We start from the raw sequence: 25,000 nt of genomic DNA, 5'->3' as shown, positions 1-25,000 counted from the left end.
ATGCCATTATGAAGGATAAACGTCCATTCATAAACCCCACTCCTCCTGGTCCGCTGGTGTTGAATACTCCGGTAACCTCCTGATATATGAAACATATATTTACACAACGTCATGAAAGTTAAATGTTCTCATAAACGGGTTCATGAATCCTCAGCATCATCTTCTTCATCATCCTAAACATCCAAATCATCCAAATCATGGAATCCACTCATGGGATGACAGTGTCGGCCAACTAATCTACGGGGTGGTCGAACGTGAGCACACACAATCCTGGACGGGTCACCACTCCGACACAGGATACCAGCAAACTGGCACTCATTTTGCCGACCTTGGAAGGATGACAGGCAGAGTCAACCCCACCTGGTATTAATTCAACAGTGAGTGGGATTTGAACTCAGGATCCTCGGATCCCAAGCCCACCACCCGAACCATGAAGCCAAGACTGGGGATGAAAACACTTCCCTGCATCCAAAATTTGATAAAGATGTTTTACAGAAAGTGAGAGTTTCATCAAAACTCGGAAATACATTGATTTCGAGAGCGAATGACGCTTGATATCCACAACAAGCAGAGACAGAGGCTTTAGCATTATCTATACTTGGTGAAGTAGTTGCTTTAATAGTATGTGGGGGGTATAGCTCAGAGGTAGAGTATTTGATTGCAGTTCAAGAAGTCACTGGTTCGAATCCGGTTGCCCTCTCACCTAATTTTTTTGGAAATTGTGCTGGTTGCTAGGGACGCTTTGGTTCCCAAGCAACAACCGAAAAACCTTAAAAATCGGTACCGTTCACCTGAAATCAAATCCGAAAGCCATTATCCCACGTAACCTTATGAAATTTGGCATGCATCATCTACAGGTGATGCTCCACCATATATATTCCGGTTCTTGTGATATATGGAATAGTTTACCCGCAGTGCCCCCTACAAATGGGGCATGCCCGAAAATTGGCGAAAATAGAAGGACCCCGAGCGACCAGGTGAGTGCATCGATCCGAATGAAACTTTGCAGGTTCAGAACATGCAATGAGTGCTACAACTTTGCCTCAGGATATATTGACCGATATTGCTTAGGTCAGGGGTCAAAGGGCAAAAATCGATAATATGCGAGAGCTGGATTATATGCCTTTGTGCCAAATGCTACTCCTCCTATGGTTTTAGTCAAATGGTCATGAAAATTCACACTAATCATCTGGAATGCATTGTGCACAAAGGATCAAGCCGGATTTTCGATTTATATCTTTGTTCACCCACAGCACCCCCTCGAACTTTGGGGATTTCCGATATCAAACCGCATTTTCGGTACTTTTCCTTCAAATTGATACCGAGTAGTTATCAGGAGATGGAACTCGATGAGATTTGGTATGCATAATCTTAAGGTGATTCTCTATCCGCTATTTGACATCCATTTTTTTCTATATCTGAAAGTTTGCAAATGGTGACCGTCTCAACTTGGGTGTCCGAGGGCCATTGAGCATTCCCCGCTGAAAATTCAAAGTACACTAGCTCCAAGACGGTTGAACCGAATCGAATGAATCTTTACATGCTTATAGGCCATAATGAGTATGACAAATTTGCTCATTTGCATAATGACCTATCTCGAGTAGGTCAGGGGTCAAAGGTCAATAAGTGCATTTTTCGGGTGAAATTACCATTCAAAGCCCCCTTGCTCCTACACGGATTAACCAATACGAATGAAAGTTCATAGGTAGATCGTACTCAATGAGTACTACAACTTTGTTTCAGGACATATTGACCTATCTCGGCTAGGTCAGGGGTCAAAGGTCAATGAGTGCATTGTTCGAGCAAAATGACCATTCAAAGCCCCCCTTGCTCATACACGGGTTAACCGATTCGATTGCAATTTCGTAAGTACTTAGTACTAGATTAACTCAGATCAGGGGCCAAAGATCATCGGATGTTCGGCGACCCATAGCCGCATACCGGCTTGTATGTTTATTTGTCTCCATGTACACACGATTGCCTTGTCCTTGTGCAGGCAAGGTGTTCAAGGAAATTTACACACAGGAGGCCATTTGGCCCATCAAGCCCGTGCCATGTCCATACGCCGGCACTTGCTTGCCGACTGTCGGTTGTGCTCATGATGAAGCTCCCCAGAAGCATCTGTTCACAATGGCCTACTCCTTTCAGGAGATCTCGTGATATCTGTAATATCGATCACCTGAGTGCGGAATGGACAGCCGGCTTTTGAACTCCATCTGAATGACAGCGTGCTCCAAGATGCATCACCTTAATTATACTCCTGTGCCAGAACGGTAGTTTTTTCGGTTAAAAAAAACAAACAACCCCAGAATCGACAACTTAATGGCGCGTTCACTGCAAGCCAAGCTGTTCTGGTGCCCAGCACGGTAACTTGAAGTTACTAATTGTCTGCGATGTATTACCCACACGGTGATATCCCGAAAAGGGAGTGGCCATCGACTTCACTCGAGTTCTGAATGAAAAGAAAAACTTGGAACAAAAGAGGATGGCCAGTTTGCAGCTGGATTGAGTCAAACCTTCCGACTCGGTCGGCCAAAGAGAGGTGAAGGGTGATAGTGAGGCATTAAAGTTCAAAACTGAACCTTTTTCACTGGATGACCATGGAAATGCATCTGGTTGGTTCGGCTGAAAATCCTTCTGGTGCGACAGGTGGAAACTGAGATTTTTCAGGATTGAAGGACATGTTCTCGACATCAGACCAACATCGAATAATTTCCAGATCAGCAGAGTGACGCAGCGGCTGTCTGCCCATCAATGGGATCGGGGTACTCGCCAACAGCGTTGAGTCATCTGCAAAGCAGAAGAGAAGATGTTCACGGCCATTTACGTCGAATGATGTGACTGTGCGACTGGAGGAATTTAGAAATCCTTGTGAGCCACAAACAGACAACTTGGCAAGCACAGCAGGTTGCCAGACCGTGTCGAAGGTCTGAGATTTATGCCCGAACTGCCCGGCACCCGAGATATCCTCACTGTAATTCACGGACCGGTGCTTGGCGCTGCTCCTCCAGTTGTGGGCTGATTACATCCAGACTATGACCACACAAGATCAACATGACCCCAATTAATGTACAGGGCTGTTTTTAATCTTTGCCGGTTATCTTGGGGAGGTGTTGACAAGAGCTCCGCATTCCTTTTGTTCTTGTTCGGGGGTCGATTTTTAAAATATCCACCCATTGGTCAGACAGTGGCCGGACCACACCCACATGGCTACCCGGACCACACTCACATAGCTACCCGGATCACATCCACATAGCTACCCGGACCACAACCACATTGCTCACTTGAATCAACCCACGAGGTACCCAGACAAAATCATACGGCCGCCATATTAGTTTTCTGGTGGGCCAAACACATTAGTCCTGTCCGCCTCTGTTGGTTACACACTGTTTGGGTTTGTTGTGTGAGATGTCCTTTTGTTTTGTTTGAGTCGAGTGTTAAGAGTGATTCAATTGCGCATTTCCCAATCGACCCTTTACTGGATTTTGTCACAGATTGTTGTGGTGTATTGGCATACGTGGGCAGGGCACAATGCGGGGAGCGTTGTGGGAGCGTTGTGGAGGAGTGGTTTTGGTAGTCACGTGTCCGCAAGGCATATAGGTGTTCGCGCCGCTTGAGGCGTGTGAGTAGTCTACAGTAGTGTGCATTCGGACGGGCAATAAACAGAGTTCGACAACCCTCACGACTCTCCGTGTCTCACTGCCCTCCGGACATTACAGTTGTGACCACGGTGTGGTCATTCTTGTTGCTTCATGCACGTAACCCGGGTTTTTGTTTTTACCTAAACTGTAAACAGCTGTCAGTAGCCTATACACCGCCCAAATATAGGTACGTGTCAGAAGAGCGCATTGCATGCTCGGAACAAGATCGCCCGTAGAGCGGGTTCTCTGCCAGTTTGTCGAATGCCTGAAGATTTGACTACATGATGCTCGTTTATGAAGAATCGCTGTTGATAAAGTTCTCGTCTGTGCAGCCACATTCTGGGTTCGATCCACACTGAGTTAGTTGTGTGTCGTCGGTCGTGGTTCTTTGGAGGAGATTCTTTGTTAGGCCATGTACAAGACTGGTGTTAGACAAGACTGTACAAGACTGGGCAGAAAGACTTCAGCAATCCTTTCCACCACAATCCCTCCATCATAATGTTCCAACACTATCCCTCAACGAAAGTAGAATGTCAAAATATATCGTGATTATCATTCAGAGGAGGATTATGGCGTCCTTTTGTGACATCATAATGTGGTGTCATTACTTCCTTGATTGGTTGTTTTCTTGAGATTTTATCCCTCTATATTTTTACATATTTTTAGTGTTTTTTTTCTGGCATTGTTTAATAAACTAGTACGTGCCCGTACGTGCATGGCCGTACGTGCAAAAAAAAACTTTCAAACCGCGTGCCAGAAACAACAACCACACAGGCCGTTTCTTCACTCTCGCGTGCCCGTACATGCGTGGCCGTACGTGCAAAAAAAAAAACTTCCAAACAACCACACAGGCCGTTCCTTCGCTCTCGTAAACGACGACTGGATTGGGGCTTGTGTTTATCTATAAATGCGCGTTAGAAATCGAGAAATTATTGGAATACAGCAAGTCATCACTATCCGGAAGTGGTGCGTGCCCGTACGGAATGTTCACATGCATTCCACGAATTATCGCTTGCAGTGAAGTAACAACTGCTGTGATACTTACACACTCAGAGTTAATTAAAATCCAAATTAAAATCAAGTTCACCTCCCTCAACAACCACACAGGACGTTCCTTCACTCTCGCGTAGCCGTACGTGCGTGGCCGTACGAAGAAAAGAAAAAAAAAGCTTTCAACGACGTAAAAGTAAACGAAAACTGGATTGGGGCATTGTGTTTATCTATAAATGTGCATAACAAATCGAGAAATTATTGGAATCCACGAAGTCATCACTATCCGGAAGTCCGTACGTTGTAACCCGAAATGGGGAACGCGGCTGAGGTTCTCTTCCCACCGGCCACGCCTACGCAGCAACGTGTCCTGTCATTGGTTGGTAAATAAATGGCCATAACTTGGGAACCACTTGTCCGATAAATATCAAACCTTGAAAAGGCACATACTCAGGTCCCCAGCAATATACCTGGCAAGTTTCCATTAGATCGGACCAGCGGTTGTTGAGAAACAGCGGTCTCACACACACACACACACACACACACACACACACACACACACACACACACACACACACACACACACACACACACACACACACACACACACACACACACACACACACACTGCTGGAATTTTCACATAGCTATAGATATATGCTATTATATGATTATAGATAGATGGAATTATAGATAGATGCCATGAGCAAGGATAAACGTCCATTCATAAACCCCACGACTCTTGGTCCGCTGGTGTTGAATACTCCGGTAACCTCCTGATATGTGAAACATATCTTCACACATCGTCATGAAAGTTAAATGTTCTCATTAACGGGTTCATGAATCCCCAACGTCATCTCATTCATCATCCGAAAAATCCAAATCATCCCTGGGGTGTTCCCAGTCCTCGGCGAATGCACATACGTGCTTCAGTACAGGTAAGTGTGTTCATCCTGCAGGAAGAGTCTGACCGGCGATAAATTCCAGATTCAATCAGATCTTCCATCACAGTGACGTCATACCTCTTACCCAGAGGTGTGAGGAAGTTCAACGGAACATGGAATCCACTCATGGGATGACAGTGTCGGCCAACTAATCTACGGCGTGGTCGAACGTGAGCGCACACACAATCCTGGACGGGTCACCACTCCGACACAGGATACCAGCAAACTGGCACTCATTTTGCCGACCTCGGAAGGATGACAGGCAGAGTCAACCCCACCTGGTATTAATTCAACAGTGAGTGGGATTTGAACTCAGGATCCTTGGATCCCAAGCCCACCACCCGAACCATGAAGCCAACACCGGGGATGAAAACACTTCCCTGCATCAAAAATTTGATAAAGATGTTTTACAGAAAGTGAAAGTTTCATCACAACTCGGAAATAGATTGATTTGGAGAGCGAATGACGCTTGAAATACACAAGCAGAGACAGAGGCTTTAGCATTATCTATACTTGGTGAAGTAGTTGCTTTATTAGTATGTGGGGGGTATAGCTCAGAGGTAGAGTATTTGATTGCAGTTCAAGAAGTCACTGGTTCGAATCCAGTTGCCCTCTCACTTTTTTGTCCCTCATTCCCTGAAAATATATTTATTTAGCATCATTCCCTCTGTTGGGATCACGTGAATCATCTTCACCTGGACGTGTTGTTCCGGTGTGCTCCGTGAGCTTGAACAGGTTCGTTGTTACCTGTGTGTATGTTTATTTGTCTCCATGTACACACGATTGCCTCGTCCTTGTGCAGGCAAGGTGTTCAAGGTGTTCAAGGTGTTCAAGGAAATTTACACACAGGAGTCCATTTGGCCCATCAAGCCCGTGCCATGTCCATACGCCGGCACTTGCTTGCCGACTGTCGGTTGTGCTCATGATGAAGCTCACCAGAAGCATCTGTTCACAATGGCCTTCTCCTTTCAGGAGATCTCGTGATATCTGTAATATCGATCACCTGAGTGCGGAATGGACAGCCGGCTTTTGAACTCCATCTGAATGACAGCGTGCTCCAAGATGCATCACCTTAATTGTACTCCTGTGCCAGACCGGTAGTTTTTTCGGTTAAAAAAACAAACAACCCCAGAATCGACAACTTAATGGCGCGTTCACTGCAAGCCAAGCTGTTCTGGTGCCCAGGAAGGTGGCTTGAAGTTACGAATTGTCTGCCTTGTATTACTCACACGGTGATATCCCGAAAAAGTAGTGGCCATCGACTTCACTCGAGGTCTGATTGAAAGGAAAAGCTTGTAACAAAAGAGGATGGCCAGTTTGCAGCTGGATTAAGGCAAATCTTCCGACTCGGTCGGCCAAAGAGAGGTGAAGGGTGATAGTGAGGCATAAAAGTTCAAAACTGAACCTTTTTCACTGGATGACCATGGAAATACATCTGGTTGGTTCGGCTGAAAATCCTTCTGGAGCGACAAGTTGAAACTGCGGTTTTTTAGGATTGAAGGACATTTTTCTCTACATCAGACCAACATCGAATAATTTCCAGATCAGCAGAGTGACACAGCTCTTGTCTGCCCATCAGTGGGATCGGAGTACTCACCAACAGTGTTGAGTCATCTTCAAAACAGAAGAGAAGGTGTTCATGGCAATTTATGTCGAATGATGTGACTGTGCGAGTGGAGGAAATCAGAAATCCTTGTAAGCCACAAACAGAGAACTTGGCAAGCACAGCAGGTTTCCAGACCGTGTCGAAGGCCTGAGATTTATGCCCGAACAGCACAGCACCCGAGAAATCCGCACGACAATTCACGGACCGGTGTTTGGCGCACTACTTCTGCAGTTCTGGGCTGATTACATCCAGACTCTGACTACACAGGATCAACATGACCCCAATTAATGTCCAGGGCTGTTTTTCATCTTTGCCGGCTATTTTGGGGAGGGGTTGACAGGAGCTCCGCATTCCTTTTCTTCTTGTTGGGGGTCGATTTTTAAAGTATCCACCCATGGGTCAGATTGTGTCTGGTCCACACCCACATTGCTCAATTGAATCAACCCACCAGGCACCCAGACAAAATCATACGGCCGCCATCTTAGTTTTCTGGTGGGCCAAACACATTCGGCCTGTCGGCCTCTGCTGGTTACACACTGCTCGGGTTTGTTGTGTGAGATGTCCTTTGGCTTTGTTTGAGTCAAGTATTAATCATGATGAGGGAGACCAAAAACATCAAATCAAATGCACAATAACATGGAAGAGGCAAAGCCTCGAAGTGAACGAAGAATTCTTCAAACATTCGCTTCTTAAATATATCACATTCAAATCTTTTTGCTCTGAAAAAATAAATATGACCTCAACATTACCTTCACAACGACAACTACACCGCCAAGAGCAGGATCTCATCTGAAAAAAAAAATCCTCAACATTACCTTCACAACGACAACTACACCGCCAAGAACAGGATCTCATCTAAAAAAATTAATATCACCTCAACATTATACCTCAACATTACCTTCACAACAACAACGACACTGCCTAGAACAGGATCTCATCTAAAAAAATTAATATTACCTCAACATTATACCTCTACATTACCTTCACAATGACAACTACACCGCCTAGAACAGGATCTCATCTAAAAAAATTAATATTACCTCAACATTATACCTCAACATTACCTTCACAACGACAACTACACCGCCTAGAACAGGATCTCATCTGAAAAAATTAATATCACCTCAACATTATACCTCAACATTACCTTCACAAAAACAACTACACAGCCTAGAACAGGATCTCATCTAAAAAATAAATATTACCTCAACATTACCTTCACAACGACAACTACACCGTCTAGAACAGGATCTCATCTGAAAAAATAAATATTACCTCAACATTACCTTCACAACAACAACTACACTGCCAAGAACAGGATCTCATCTAAAAATATAAATATTACCTCAACATTATACCTCAGCATTACCTTCACAACGACAACTACACCGCCTCGAACAGGATCTCATCTAAAAAAATTAATATTACCTCAACATTATACCTCAACATTACCTTCACAACGACAACTACACCGCCTAGAACAGGATCTCATCTAAAAAAATTAATATTACCTCAACATTACCTTCACAACAACAACTACACTGCCGAGAACAGGATCTCATCTAAAAAAATAAATATTACCTCAATATTACCTTCACAACAACAACGACACCGCCGAGAACAGGATCTCATCTAAAAAAATTAATATTACCTCAACATTATACCTCAGCATTACCTTCACAACGACAACTACACCGCCTCGAACAAGATCTCATCTAAAAAAATTAATATTATCTCCACATTACCTTCACAACAACTACACCGCCTCAAACAAGATCTCATCTGAAAAAATAAATATTACCTCAACATTACCTTCACAACGCCAAGTACACCGCCTAGAACTTCATCTCATCGAAAAAAATTAATATTACCTCAACATTATACCTCAGCATTACCTTCACAACGCTAACTGCACTGCCTAGAACAGGATCTCATCTAAAAAAATAAATATTACCTCAACATTACCTTCACAACAACAACTACACTGCCTAGAACAGGATCTCATCTGAAAAAATAAATATTACCTCAACATTATACCTCAGCATTACCTTCACAACGCCAACTGCACCGCCTAGAACAGGATCTCATCTAAAAAAAATAAATATTACCTCAACATTAACTTCACAACGACAACTACACCGCCTAGAACAGGATCTCATCTGAAAAAATAAATATTACCTCAACATTACCTTCACAACAACAACTACACCGCCTAGAACAGGATCTCATCTCAAAAAATAAATACCAGAAGCGAATGTAGTATTCTTCTGACATTCATTTCTGACTTTACCGATAACTTGCTCACAACTGTAAACGCAATTTCCGTTTACTTCGGCCTGGAGTCGGGATCAGCGATCAAATAACGTTAATCACGATTAAAAATTATTTTTTGATGATGCGAGAGATATCTGTATTAAAATCAGTGGAGGAAATATTCACCATGTATGATATTTGGGTCTTTCATGTCTCCGACGATGCCTTTATCTCCCGGCATGCATCATTCCCCATGACAAAAACCGGAAACAAAAAAAACCAAAAAGCAAAAAAAAAATCCGGAAGCAAAAGGGTCATAGGCAACGACACGGATTCCAAATTGCCAGAGTATTGTGTTGTTGTTGTTGTTTCCTATTCTCTCATGTGCACGCGTTAAGTCATATTCACAAGACAAATAAAACCCAATCGTGTTTATACACCGCACAGCGTTTAAAAACAACCGGAAGCAAAAGGGTCATAGCCGACGACACTGATTCCAAATTGCTTGGGGTATTGTGTTGTTGTTTCCTGTTCTCTCATGTGCATGCGTTAAGTATGAAGCTTACTGCGTTCGCTAATAAGTAAACCAGAAAACACGGTAATCGAGTGTTACGTGATGTAATTGAGCGTTACTCAACTTTCTTTCAAGAGTGATTCAACTGTGTGTTTCCCAATCGGCCCTTTACTGGATTTTGTGGAAGGTTGTGACCACGGTGTGGTTATTCTTGTTGCTTCATGCACGTCACCCGGGTTTTTGTTTTTGCCTATACTGTAAACAGCTGTCAGTTACCTATACACCACCCAAATAAAGGTAACGTGTCCGAAAAGCGCGTTGCATGCTCGGAACAAGATCGCCCGTAGAGCGGGTTCTCTGCCAGTTTGTAGAATGCCTGAAGATTTGACTACATGATGCTCGTTTATGAAGAATCGCTGTTGATAAAGTTCTCGTCTGAGCAGCCACATTCTGGGTTCGATCCGCACTGAGTTAGTTGTGTGTTGTAGGTCGTGGTTCTTTGGAGGAGATCCTTTGTTGGACCGTGTACAAGCCTGGTGTTGTTGGGAGAGGTTGGGCGGCTTAAAGGGCAGAAAGACTGAAACAATCCTTTCCATCACAATCCCTCCATCATAATGTTCCAACACAATCCCTCAACGAAAGTAAAATGTCAAAATGTATCGTGATGATCATTCAGAAGAAGGATTGTGACATCATAATGTGGTATCATGACTGCCTTGATTGGTTGTTTATTTGAGATTTCATCACTTTATGTTTTTTCACTTTTTTCGAATGCTTTTTTTTCTGGCATTGTATAATAAATTCCATTCACAAGGATAAACGTCCATTCATAAACCCCACTTCTCCTGGTCCTCTGGTGTTGAATACTCTGGGAACCTCCTGATATGTAAAACATATCTTTACACAACGTCATGAAAGTTAAATGTTCTCATGAACGGGTTCATGAATCCTCATCATCATCATCTTCATCATCTTAAGCATCCAAATCATCCCTGGGGTGTTCCCAGTCCTCGGCGGATGCACATACGTGCTTCAGTACAGGTAAGTGTGTTCATCCTGCAGGAAGAGTCTGACCGGCGATAAATTCCAGATTCAATCAGATCTTCAATCACAACGTCGTCATACTTTTTACCCAGAGATGTGAGGAAGTTCAACGGAACATGGAATCCACTCATGGGATGACAGTGTCGGCCAACTAATCTACGGCGTGGTCGAACGTGAGCGCACACACAATCCTGGACGGGTCACCACTCCGACACAGGATACCAGCAAACTGGAACTCATTTTGCCGACCTCGGAAAGATGACAGGCAGAATCCACCCCACCTGGTATTAATTCAACAGTCAGTGGGATTTGAACTCAGGATCCCCGGATCCCAAGCCCACCACCCGAACCATTAAGCCAACACCAGGGATGAAAACACTTCCCTGCATCGAAAATTTTATGAAGATGTTTAACAGAAAGTGAAAGTTTTTATCACAACTCGGAAATCGATTGATTTAGAGAAGCGACTGATGCTTGAAATACACAAGCAGAGACAGAGGCTTTAGCATTATCTATACTTGGTGAAGTAGTTGTTTTAATAGTATGTGGGGGGTATAGCTCAGAGGTAGAGTATTTGATTGCAGTTCAAGAAGTCACTGGTTCGAATCCAGTTGCCCTCTCACTTTTTTGCCCCTCATTCCCTGAAAATATATTTATTTCGCATCATTTCCTCTGTTGGGATCACGTGAATCATCTTCACCTGGACGTGTTGTTCCGGTGTGCTCCGTGAGCTTGAACAGGTTCGTTGTTACCTGTATGTATGTTTATTTGTTTGCATGGACACACGATTGCCTCGTCCTTGTGCAGGCAAGGTGTTCAAGGTGTTCAAGGTGTTCAAGGTGTTCAAGGAAATTTGCATACAGGAGGCCATTTGGCCCATCAAGCCCGTGCCATGTCCATACGCTGGCATTTGCTTGCCGACTGTCGGTTGTGCTCATGATGAAGCTCACCAGAAGCATCTGTTCACAATGGCCTTCTCCTTTCAGGAGATCTCGTGATATCTGTAATATCGATCACCTGAGTGTGGAATGGATAGCCGGCTTTTGAATGCCATCTGAATGACAGCATGCTCCAAGATGCATCGCCTTAATTGTACTCCTGTGCCAGAACGGAAGTTTTTAGGTAAAAACTTGAGAAAAACAACCCCAGAATCGACAACTCAATGGCGCATTGGTGGTGCAGCGTAGGCATGATGGGCCGAATGTCCTCCTCCTGTGCCAAAGTTCCTTGTGTGGTAAATTATTTTGGAAAATTCGATGCCTTTTTGGAGGAATTTTCCAAAATATATTGGAATCAACGTGGGTTCGAATCCCGTCCAAGCTTTCAGCCGTCATAGAGGATATCACGGCTTCCGGAGGACCAATCACAACGCAGCATATTTTGTCCTCGCCCCCGTAACTTGCAAATGATTCCGTTTGACAGTCAGGAATCACGTGGTGGGTTGAAGCGGAACCGTCCTGTCGATCGCACTCCTCGTCGAAGAGAGAAAGGTCACGTGGCCGGAGAAAACGTTCCGAGTCGCTTCAGCTGCAAGAACAACCTTGGGAATTAGGAAGAAGAAGGCACACTCCATTTTGACCTCCCTCTCCGCTGTGTGCCGGCCACATGTTCTGGAGGACTTCCCTCTCCGCTGTGTGCCGGTCACGTGTTCTGGAGGACTTCTCTCCCCGCTGTGTGCCGGCCACGTGTTCTGGAGGACTTCCCTCCCCGCTGTGTGCCGGCCACGTGTTCTGGAGGACTTTCCTCCCCGCTGTGTGCCGGCCACGTGTTCTGGAGGACTTCTCTCCCCGCTGTGTGCCGGCCACGTGTTCTGGAGGACTTCCCTCCCCGCTGTGTGCTGGCCACGTGTTCTGGAGGACTTCGCTCCCAGCTGTGTGCCGGCCACGTGTTCTGGAGGACTTCCCTCCCCGCTGTGTGCCGGCCACGTGTTCTGGAGGACTTCTCTCCCCGCTGTGTGCCGGCCACGTGTTCTGGAGGACTTCTCTCCCCGCTGTGTGCCGGCCACGTGTTCTGGAGGACTTCTCTCCCCGCTGTGTGCCGGCCACGTGTTCTGGAGGACTTCCCTCCACGCCGTGTGCCGGCCACGTGTTCTGAAGGACTTCTCTCCCCATGCTGAACTTCTCACTCTCTCTGTCTCTCTCTGTCTCTGTCTCTCTCTCTCTCTCTCTCTCTCTCTCTCTCTCTCTCTCTCTCTCTCTCTCTCTCTCTCTCTCTCTCTCTCTCTCTCTCTCTCTCTCTCTCTCTCTCTCTCTCTCTCTCTCTCTCTCTCTCTCTCTCTCTCTCTCTCTCTCTCTCACTGCTGCACCACCATTGAACAGGACCAGCACTCTTTGGCCTGGTGACGCACCATCCACAACGAGGCCTCTGCTGTCCGCACACGATTCGAACCCTTCAAGCCGAGCTCGCCATTGCATACTCACGACGCTCGCGTCGCCCGTCGCATCGTACGACTTTATCTCTCTATAATCCCAGCAATGTGTGTGTGTGTGTGTGTGTGTTTGTGTGTGTCTGTCTGTCTGTCTGCGACTGCCGTTTCTCGACGACCGCCGGTCCGATCTGATTGAAACTTGCCAGGAATATTGCCGGGGCCCCGCAGATGTGCCTTTTCAAGGTTTGATGTCAATCGGACGAGCGGTTCCCAAGTTACGGCCATTTTACTGCTTTTTCAGTGTTGAAAAGGTGTATATATGGCAGCTGAAGGTGTCGTTCCACCTTCTCACCTTATCATTCCAATTTTTTCCCAAATTATTAATAACTGGACGATCACCGGTCCGATCGGATTGAAACTTGCCAGGAATATTGCTGGTGACCCGCGGATGTGCCTTTTCAAGGTTTGATATCGATCGGACGAGCGGTTCCCAAGTTACGGCCATTTTACTGCTTTTTCAGTGTTGAAAAGGTGTATATATGGCAGCTGAAGGTGTCGTTCCACCTTCTCACCTTATCATTCCAATTTTTTCCCAAATTATTAATAACTGGACGATCACCGGTCCGATCGGATTGAAACTTGCCAGGAATATTGCTGGTGACCCGCGGATGTGCCTTTTCGAGGTTTGATATTAATCGGACGAGCGGTTCCCAAGTTACGGCCATTTATCTGTCGACCAATGACAAGACACGGTGCTATGACATCACGAATGACGTCACAATTAATGTTTATTTATTATTTTATTTATTTTGCATGATTGACAGTCCGATCTGATTGAAACTTGCCAGGAATATTGCTGGGGACCCGCGGATGTGCCTTTTCGAGGTTTGATATTAATCGGACGAGCAGTTCCCAAGTTACGGCCATTTATCTGTCGACCAATATCTGCGAGAGAGGGGACGGGAGAGGGGGGATGAGAGTGGGGGCGAGAGAGGAGGGGGGAGAGAGGAAGGGCGAGACTAGGGGAGATAGAGGGGGGCAAGAGAGGGGGAGAGAGAAGGGCGAGAGAGAGGGAAGAGAGAGGAGGGGGGAGGAGGTGGGAGAGAAGAGGGACGAGACTAGGGGTGAGAGAGGGGGAGGAGAGAAAGGAGGAATAGAGGAGGGGTGAGACTAGGGGTGAGAGAGGAGGGGAGAGAAAGGAGGAATAGAGGAGGGGTGAGACTAGGGGTGAGAGAGGTGGGGAGAGAGGGAGAGAGAGGGGAGAGAGAGAAAGCAAGAGAGGGGGTGAGAGAGGGGGAGAGAGAGGGGAGGGAGAGAGGGGGGAAAGAGGGGGTGAGAGAGAGGGGGTGTCCAATTCAAGAGAGGGGGAGAGAGGAGGGGGCAAGAGGGGGAAAGAGGGGGTGAGAGAGAGGGGGCATCACAATTCAAGAGAGGGGGAGAGAGGAGGGGGCGAGAGATGGGGTGAGAGTGGGGGCGAGAGAGAGAGGGGCGAGAGAGGAGGGAGAGAGGAGGGGGAGTGAGAGAGAGAGAGGGGGCGAGAGATGGGGTGAGAGTGGGGGCGAGAGAGAGAGGGGGCATCACAATTCTTCTTTATTTGATATGACGTCACAATTGACGCTGGGGACCTGAATATGTTTCCCAGGTGTTTCCCAAGTTATGGCCATTTCTGATACGGTTGGTCCGATCCAATTGAAATAATGCCCCGATCCAGTCATCGTTTACGCACCTCCGGGCCCGTACTGGTACCTCAAATAGTAGATAGACCGGTCCCTCTCCCTCCAAGTGCCACCATGTTGACCGTGAACACTCGGTCGACTTTAATCCTGGTCGCCAACGTCACGTCGTCGAGACCAAGAAACACAGAAACCCGCCTTGATTACAGATCACCACTGCGGTTTGCGGTGCTCCTTTTAATCAGCCATCTTGAGCCGCCTCCTCCTCCGGTGGTTGTTGTTGTTTCACGGCTTCGTGACAGCACAGTGGAGTTGCATGGATTAAAAAAAAAACAAATCCAAACACAACACAAACTATTATCATGATCGTGATGATCAAAACGTTCGTGCGTGCTCGGCAATAAATAAATAATGATGAACCAAGTTGTTTCCAGCGCGGCGGTTTTTTTTATCAAGTTTTCGCATCGCAGTGCGTGATGACGTCATTACGTCGCTTGCGTTTCTCGTTTCTCCGTGGATGTTTACGTCGTCGCGACTTCCTCAACTCAACACGTCCCCGGCTGATTTCTTTCTTTGAAGGTTTTTCTTTGTTCACGATTTCTCTTTGGTTGAGGATTTGTGGTGCTGGGCTGACGTGCGAGTCGGTGACGTGTACAGAAGGACTGGCTATTGTGACGTCACGACAATCGGGTGTAGATCTGTGACACGCTCGGTTCGACGTGCATCACCATCCGTGGTTCCTGCAGTTTTGCCGAGTTTCCGCTCAATTCGGACTTTATTGACTTCAAGGAACATCTGTATATGAGGAAAACACAACGAAGGTTCGTCACACGGTTTGATTTTCACTACATTAAATTAACTTGATCATGTCATGTCGAGTTTAACCTGATTTATCCACCGTGACACTGACTGTGAATCACCGGGATTACAGTTTATCGCTGCCTCGGGATTCGAACCGTTCCGTCGATGCAGACAAAAGAAAGACAAACAAATGGACGGATGATCAGATTTTCCCGCCATTTTTTGAAGATTACATTTTCAGGTTTTAGTTCTTCTTGATGAAGAGGAACAGATTGATTTGAAGTTTAATCGGAGAATCCCTTTTGTGAAGATTTTACAACACACAAGGGGGTCAGTAATCCACCTTGAGGTGTGCACGCTCACCTCTGGGCTGTCTCGTCTGGGTTAGAATCCCGACCTAGCTATAAACTGCCATCCTGGTGTTTCGCACGTACGGCGAGGGTTCATTGCGTGCACCGTCCATCGGGTAGATGGTTAGCCCGAAGACTCCTCAACCAACACCGGTCGGTGGTGGATGTTAAACGAGACGCCGTTTTACCTCGCGTCTATTACACCACCTTGTGGAACTCGTCACATGAGTTATTCGTGCCTGTTTATTGTGTCCTTTGTGACGTCATAAACAGTACGTTTCCTGCTTGCAATGATTTTTTCCATTTTGTTTGACTGCCAGACAGGTAGATAGAGTAAAATACTATCACTCCTCTCTGTGCAGGTGTGATCGGACAAATTCAGAGCCAAAGTACGTCTTTATTAACGTCCACCAATGAATGCTGGCAGACCGGACGTCATTTTAATGTCCATCCGAGGGACAGCGCCTGCTTCGGCGCATGCTCCCATTCCTAACCGAACCTTGTCCTGACCTTTCACCTTCCAACCCCCAGGAGTACATCTGGCTGCGACATTTCCTCCGTTCCCACATCTTGTTCATCTGCGTGTTGTCCCATCCCCTAACAGTGACGACTATATCTACATCTCTTTCACACAACATGGACAGACATTTCACCACGCATCCCAACTCTCTCTTCCTCACATGTGGCGATTTCAGTTGTCACCATGAAACTTGGCTGGATGTTGGTACCTGTCTCACCAGGCGTGTAACTTCATCAAAGGACTTCTGTGACTCCATGGGACTGACTCAATCTGTGAACATTCTGACTCGGATTTCTCCAAATGGCAAATCCTCCCTTCTGGACTTGGTGATGACAAACTTCCCTGCAAATGTCTCCTGCTCTTCCTCTGCTCTCATTTGTTCATCTGATCATGTGCTTGTGAAAGTCAACAAATCTCTGGCTATTCCCAAAGAGCTGTTCCACACCAGTGAGTATGGGAGTTCACTCAAGCAGATTGGTAGGGACTGCAAGCAGCCATCTCTCTTCAGCACTGGTCTCCCATATCTACTGCTTCTGATGTTAACTCAGCCTGGGAATTCATCCACAGACACCTGATCTCTCTGTCTCCCTGTCTCTGGCTCTGTCTGTCTGTCTGTCTGTCTGTCTGTCTCTATCTCATGTACAGATTTATCCTGCCCATGGTACACTGAATACTGTGGTGGGGCAGTTGATCTGAAACAACCTTCTCTTCCTGGAACCCAAATCTGACCAAAGGCAATCTCAGCTCATTCTAAAAAGTCCACAACAAGTGTGTGTCCACCTTCAGCAGAGTCAGAAAATAACATGTGTCCAACCTCAAGATTGAGTTTTCAAACTTGTCTCCCTCCTCTAAAACCTGATGACACCTTGTTGAGTCTTTCTCTGGAGTATGCTCCCCTTCCAATCCCTTCCCTCGAGTCATCACAGCCGACTCCGCTCGTGAGCAGGCGAAATGCCTCAATTCTGTGTTTGATTCAAAATCTTGTGTCTCCAACCCCCCACTCTTCCCTGTCGTACACAACTGATCCTGGATTCTGTGTCTTTTGCACCTGAGAAGATGGAGAAAATTATTTCACTCCTTGACTCTGACTCTGCGACTGGACCGGACGGCATCAGCTCATGTGTCCTCACAACCTTCTCTGCTGCTCTTGCACATCCTCTCTCTGCCCTTTTCACCCTATCATTTGGCTTGGGTCATCTTTCATCTGTTTGTAAATCCGCCAACATCACCGCATTGCATAAAAAAGGAGAAAAAATTGATCCCCTTCACTACAAAACTATTGGCTTCCTTCCAATCATCAGCAAGATCATGGAGTCCATAATCACGGTTGAAATGAAATCCTTCCTCTTCTCCAACAGCCTCATCTCACATCACTAATTTGGTTTCAGACCAGGTCACTCCACCTTGTTCATGCTGCTTCGACTCACCCATCAATGGATGGACGCCCTCAGAGTTGGACATGAGATCAGGGCTGGTTCTCTGGACATATCTCTTTTGTTACAGCCTGGCATCTTGCGGTCCTCTCCAATCTCTGCCTATGGTATCCAATGCCAACTCCACACGTGGCAAACTGACTTCCTCAACTCTCGTAGCCAACATGTGGCTCTCAACAAGATCCATTCATCTCCTCTCCCTGTCATGGCTGCAGTACCTCAAGGCAGTGTTCTTGGACCAATCCTATTCCTGATCTTCATAAGTGATCTCTCTCACTCTCTGGAAGAATCCTCTTTATCTATTTGCTGATCACTCCCCCCTCTGCCGTGACATCCTCAGTCATCCTCCTTACAGACAGGCAGCAACCTCTTCCTTCTCTTCAGACCTTGACAAAATCACAAGCTGGTCAAACACTTGGAATATGTCTTCCAATCCTGACAAATCTCACTCCGAAAGGACCACCTGGCAAACCCTCCTCCGATCGACTTTCTTACCAATCCTCTTGAGGAAGTTCAGTCATTCAAAGTCCTGGGTCTCACTATCAGCCATGATCTTTCTTGGGCAAACCACATTTCAAAATCGTCCTCCAAAGCCAGCTGCTGACTGGGCATCCTCCAACATCCTTCCTTGGCACACTTGAACTCCTTTCCACCGACAATACCTTCATCGGTATTGAAGCTTGATGGAAGACTGCTCTCCTCTCCAGGCTGGCTCCCCTGCCTCACGTCTTGCTCAGCTTGATGCCGGGGAAACGAAGGTCTTAACGGTTATTGGAATCTCACGTGATGAAGCTGAGTCGATGGGCCTATCACTTCACCATCACCGACAGGTCAGTGGTCTCTTTGTCACCTACCACCTCCTTTCTCGTCTTACCTCTTCTGCTTATTCCGTGCTTTGTCCCCCCAGGTTTCTCAACGACACACACGGTTCACCATCAACCCCCTTCTAGTGAAACTACCTGAATCCAGTATCACTGCTCTCCTCCACTCATTCATTCCTCCTTTTCCCACCTGAGGAATCAACTTTCACATCCTCTTCAATCTCATTCTTCCCTCCAGGTCTTCAGGACAGCTGTTCACCACCATCTCAAATCATCCCCAATCCAAATCCATATTTTCTACCCTTGTAAACCCCATCTAAACCCTCATTCTTCCAATTTTCCAGTTTTTCCTCCTTTTGAACTTCCTTGTGTGTCCATCTCATCCACCCCAAACATCCTCTGTGTCCAACTTCTCCACCCCATCCATGCGTGTTTTGCGTCCTGTTTTTGTCTCTTTCGTCCTGATCCGTTCAGTGCACTAGTTCTTCCACGAGCCTCGACTAGGTGTGCAAAAATAAAGTAAAAAAGAGGCTTAAAAGGTGCTAAAATGTTTTAAAAGGTCTAAGCTTCTAAAGGGTCTTCACAGGTGTAAATATTTCTGGGGTCGAAGGGATCTAAAGGTATAAACTCTAAAGGGTCCAGTGGTCCTAGCAGTCTAACGGGTCCAGAAGATCTAAAGTGTTGAAGGGACCTAAAGGGGTCGGTCTTACTGGTCTTAAGAAGAGTGTTGTTTTCCAGGAAAGCAAAGATGAACGAGTCACCTAATTCACAAGACGTTGATGTGAACCAGTCACCACCAGATTCTACGACACCACAGAAAAAGAAAACTTCTCTTTGGGAACGTCTAAAGTAAATATATTTATTTTCTCTCTCTTCACTTTTAAAAACTTCTCTTTTGGAAATATCGAGTTCAGAAAATGTACAAGAAATTGATTTTTCAATCATTTTCATCTCAGGTGCTTGTTCAGAAGAAAAAAGAAAGGGAAGTGTTGTGATGACGTTTCACATCCCATGTAAGTAAGAGAAAATCTCCCTTCGGGATGTCGTGACATGAATTGTGATGGAAATAGAAATAGTTATTCCTGTCGTATCTCGATCACGTGATGATCCTTCATCATTTTCTCCACCATAGATTGGAGGTTTCATGGCTGTGGGATTTCTTTGAGGTTCCTTCCTCGAGATGGTTCGCTGGGGTGGGAATCTTGATCCTGATATTAATGTTCATCCTGGTGTTTTGCATGAAGGTTGAGACATCGATGTGTGCGCCATCCCACCAAAGCACGTGGATCGAGAGGACTGTCTGCCAGCGTGGGGGTGTTCGTGGACGTAAAATATCCCATCATGTCTCTTGCAAAGCTTTGGCGAGTTATCGCCGGTACCCAGAACAAATTACACATTCCTGCCATTCAACAGAAGCATTGGCCATAGACAAACACCGTCCAGAAACAAACACTGCCCAGACACGTCCGGAGCCAAACACCGTCCAGAAACAAACACTGCCCAGACACGTCCGGAGACAAACACCATCTAGAAACAAACACTGCCCAGACACGTCCGGAGACAAACACCGTCCAGAAACAAACACTGCCCAGACACGTCCAGAGACAAACACCGTCCAGAAACAAACACCACCCAGACACGTCCGGAGACAAACACCGTCCAGAAACAAACACTGCCCAGACACGTCCGGAGACAAACACCGTCCAGAAACAAACACTGCCCAGCACACCGTCCAGAAACAAACACTGCGAGAGACACGTCTGGAGACAAACACCGTCCAGAAACAAACACTGCCCAGACACGTCCGGAGACAAACACCGTCCAGAAACAAACACTGCCCAGACACGTCCGGAGACAAACACCGTCCAGAAACAAACACTGCCCAGACACATCCGGAGACAAACACCGTCCAGAAACAAACACTGCCCAGACACGTCCGGAGCCAAACACCGTCCAGAAACAAACACTGCCCAGACACGTCCGGAGACAAACACCGTCCAGAAACAAACACTGCCCAGACACGTCCGGAGCCAAACACCGTCCAGAAACAAACACTGCCCAGACACGTCCGGAGACAAACACCGTCCAGAAACAAACACTGCCCAGACACGTCCGGAGACAAACACCGTCCAGAAACAAACACTGCCCAGACACGTCCGGACCCAAACACGGCTTGGACGTGTCCAGAGCCAAGCCATCCAGAGACAAACACCGCCCGGACACGTCCTCGTGACTATTTCGAAAGCAATTGGTTATTTTATATGACTTGGTGTCCTTCACAAAGGTTACATGGTTTCTCTTTGTGAGTTTAAAAGGAAAATACATTTGATAACACCCCAATTCCGAGCCGTTCACCACATTCACGTGTTTTCTCAATTACAGAGCCAAATTTTTTCCACCTGTCACATGACAATTGTGTGTGTGTGTTTGTGCGTGTGTGTGTGTGTGTGTGTGTGTGTGTTTGTGCGTGTGTGTGTGTGTGTCTATGTATGTGTGTGCATGTGTGTAGGTGTGTATGTATGTATGTGTGTGTTGTTCATAGAGTATAACATATTCTCTGCAAACTCCCCTACCCCCACTACCCCACTCCTCTCTCTCTTTGTCCCATCCTTGCTCCATCCCCTCCTACTACAGTGCAGCATCCTCCCACACCCCTCTCTCTTTCTGTCTCCGAATGTATGTGGACGGCGGTTATGCCCAGATGGTGGTTATCTCCACACGTACCTGAACGGTGGTAATCCAAATTTATCACCAGTTGTTATTGGGTCCTTTAGTGTTGAAATGACATTACAGGTGGTGCGTAGAGGCTTGTAGGCTACACCAGTCCGTGCACTGCAAACTGTCCTCCCTATCCTTTCGGAAAAGCCCAGGTAGTATGGCAGAACACAGTGCCCAAGTGTGTCTGGCGCCTTCCGTTCTGTCTGTTTTGGTTCTTTCAAGGTGGGGAGTATCCCTTTGCTGTACCCACTTTTGAGCAGGACTCCTCTCACTAATCTGGCATGTTCTGAGATACCCTTAGAGATGTCATGACATGAATTGTGTCCAACATGTCTCAATGTGTCTTGTGGGTAAATAAAAGATTGACCCAATACCACATATATGTATGCGTGCACGCGCGCGCGCACACACACACACACACACACACACACACACACACACACACACACACACACACACACACACACACACACACGTACGGAAGCCATTTACTCCACACGTCTGCTCTTCATGAACACCACATTATTTAAATTAATCAGTTGATTGTTCTCCGCTCCATCCGACCGATCGATCATCCGTCCATGTATGTTTGTGTGTGTGTGATCTTTCAAAAACAGTTGGACATTTAGCTCTCATATTGCAGATATCTATTCCTCATGACATCATCTCAACCTGATTACATCACGGCTGTGATTGGCTAAATGATGTGACCATGACAACCATCTCAGTAACTTAGCTTGTGTGCGTGATATTTCAAAAATTGTTCAAGATTGAACTTTCAGATTACACAGATCTTTTCCTCATCCCACCCAAAAGTAGGGGGATCTCCAGTATCAGTTCCTTGTTTTATTTCATGTGGAGTTTGGTGGAGGGGGCATTGTAGTGTCAGTTGTTGAAATACAGAATGTGTATGACATCCGGTTTAGCATATTTGAAGCAAATTGTGGTTTTACAAAGAGTGTTGTTTTCCAGGAAAGCAAAGATGAACGAGTCTCCTGGTTCTCAAGATGTTGCTGTGAACCAGTCACCCAGTTCTGAAGATGTTGGTCTGAACCCGTTTCTTGATTCTCAAGATGTTGGTTTGAACCCTTCTTCTGGTTCTCCAGATGTTGGTGTGAACCAGTCATCCAGTTCTGAAGATGTTGGTCTGAACCCGTTTCTTGATTCTCAAGATGTTGGTTTGAACCCTTCTTCTGGTTCTCCAGATGTTGGTGTGAACCAGTCATCCAGTTCTCAAGATGTTGGTCTGAACCCGTTTCTTGATTCTCAAGATGTTGGTTTGAACCCTTCTTCTGGTTCTCCAGATGTTGGTGTGAACCAGTCATCCAGTTCTCAAGATTTTGGTCTGAACCCGTTTCTTGATTCTCAAGATGTTGGTTTGAACCCTTCTTCTGGTTCTCCAGATGTTGGTGTGAACCAGTCATCCAGTTCTCAAGATGTTGGTTTGAACCCGTTTCTTGATTCTCAAGATGTTGGTTTGAACCCTTCTTCTGGTTCTCCAGAAGTTGGTGTGAACCTGTTTCTTGATTCTCAAGAAGTTGGTCTGAACTCTTCTCCTGGTTCTCAAGACGTTGGTGTGAACCAGTCACCACCACATTCTCCTCCACCAAAGAAAAAGAAAACTACTCTTTGGGAACGTCTAAAGTAAATATATTTATTTTCTCTCTCGACACTTTTTAAAACTTCTTTTTGGAAATATCGAGTTCAGAAAATGTACAAGAAATTGACTTTTCAATCTTTTTCATCTTAGGTGCTTGTTCAGAAGAAAAAAGAAAGGGAAGTGTTGTGATGACATTTCACATCCCATGTAAGTAAGAGAAAATCTCCCTTCGGGATGTCGTGACATGAATTGTGATGGAAATAGAAATCGTTATTCCTGTCGTATCTCGATCACGTGATGATCCTTCATCATTTTCTCCATCATAGATTGGAGGTTTCATGGCTGTGGGATTTCTTTGAGGTTCCTTCATCGAGATGGTTCGCTGGGGTGGGAATCTTGATCCTAACATTAATGTTCATCCTGGTGTTTTGCATGAAGGGTGAGACATCGATGTGTGCGCCGTCCCACCAAAGCTCGTGGATCTTGAGGACCGTCTGCCAGCGTGGGGGTATTGGTGGACGTAAAATATCCCATCATGTCTCTTGCAAAGCTTTGGCGAGTTATCGCCGGTACCCAGAACAAATTACACATTGCTGCCATTCAACAGAAGGATTGCCCAACCAGTCCGTGAAAGACTTCAGCCACAGCCGTTTCCACTGGCAACATTATGAGAAGTTGATGGTTGTTCGCGTCGTTAAAGCAGAAGAAGAAGTAGAAGTAGAAGATAAAAGTTATTGTTGTAAGAATGTCTGTCAAAGCCAGGTGTAAATGGCAAGCATCACGAGGTAATCGATCTGAGGAGGGAAGGAATACATGGAATTACAACCACTTTCACCAGATGTATCAAAATGTTAATTTTCGTTTGTAAAGATTTGATCCATAATAAAGAATGGCAACAACTGCTTTGTACAATGTTATATCAGAACTAGAACGGCTGTAATGAAGTGCATGGTCTCCTCACCCCGAACGCTCATTCTGAACAGAAACACCAACGTCAACTGAACACGCTACCAGTATACCATTGAATGATTATTCGGATATCTCACAACCACTTTGTGCACATTAAGACGAAATTGCGTCAATAAAGGTGTTTATGAAAAAAAATTCAAACTATATTCCCCATGGCTGGTCGATCATGTGTGTGAAGTTTCACATTGATCTGTGAAGAAGTTCTGGAGAAGAAGTGGAATATTTTTACATTTTTATTTTCAATCCAATATGGCGACCAGAATGTATGGCCTATGACGTCATATATTTAATTTTTCACTCACATCGGCTCGGAGATCAGATCGATGAAGTTTCAGATTTTATGGACAAGGATTTCGATTCAACCAATTATGGCTGGAAAAATTACGTCACCAATAACGTCATCATTATCACCCAACATACCCCCTTGGGAGTTCATTACATGTTGCAAGTTTCATATTTTTTTTCATTGAGCGGTTTCAGAGAAAATGATGTCCAAATATTTTTCCATTTAATCAAATATGCCTGCCATCCCATGTGACCTATGCCATCCCAGCGTTAGCAATACAACATTCTCCATGGGGAGTCCCATGTTTAAAGTTTCACATCGATCAGACAAGCGGTTGCAGAGAAAAACATTTTAAAAACACAAATATATATATATATATATATATATATATATATATATATATATATATATATATATATATATATATATATATATATATATATATATATATATATATACATACATATAC

At 45.6% G+C, this 25,000-nt stretch overlaps 1 protein-coding gene and 1 long non-coding RNA gene across 3 annotated transcripts in view; one reads left to right on the top strand and one right to left on the bottom strand.

Annotated features, from left to right (window-relative positions):
* HYDIN (HYDIN axonemal central pair apparatus protein) overlaps positions 1-15,318 on the bottom strand; it is a 233,387-nt gene extending 218,069 nt beyond the window's left edge. For both annotated transcript variants that reach the window (XM_085868716.1, XM_085868715.1), the window contains exon 1: positions 15,107-15,318. The gene's annotated coding sequence lies outside the window, so the exon portion shown is untranslated. The remainder of the gene's footprint in view (positions 1-15,106) is intronic.
* A 4,376-nt stretch (positions 15,319-19,694) lies between these two features.
* On the top strand, positions 19,695-22,735 carry LOC147006465 (uncharacterized). Its single transcript, XR_015054812.1, has 3 exons — positions 19,695-19,807; positions 19,915-19,971; positions 22,649-22,735. It is a non-coding gene; the product is annotated as an uncharacterized LOC147006465 (long non-coding RNA).
* Positions 22,736-25,000: the final 2,265 nt, after the last annotated feature.

This window comes from Eptatretus burgeri, unplaced genomic scaffold (assembly GCF_056783735.1).
Source record: "Eptatretus burgeri isolate ZD-2024b unplaced genomic scaffold, Ebu_testis_v1 Ebu_testis_scaffold_3171, whole genome shotgun sequence".
Classification (NCBI taxonomy): Eukaryota; Metazoa; Chordata; class Myxini; order Myxiniformes; family Myxinidae; genus Eptatretus; species Eptatretus burgeri.
Note: the sequence above shows the minus strand (reverse complement) of the source record. Positions and strands in the feature narration are given on the sequence as shown.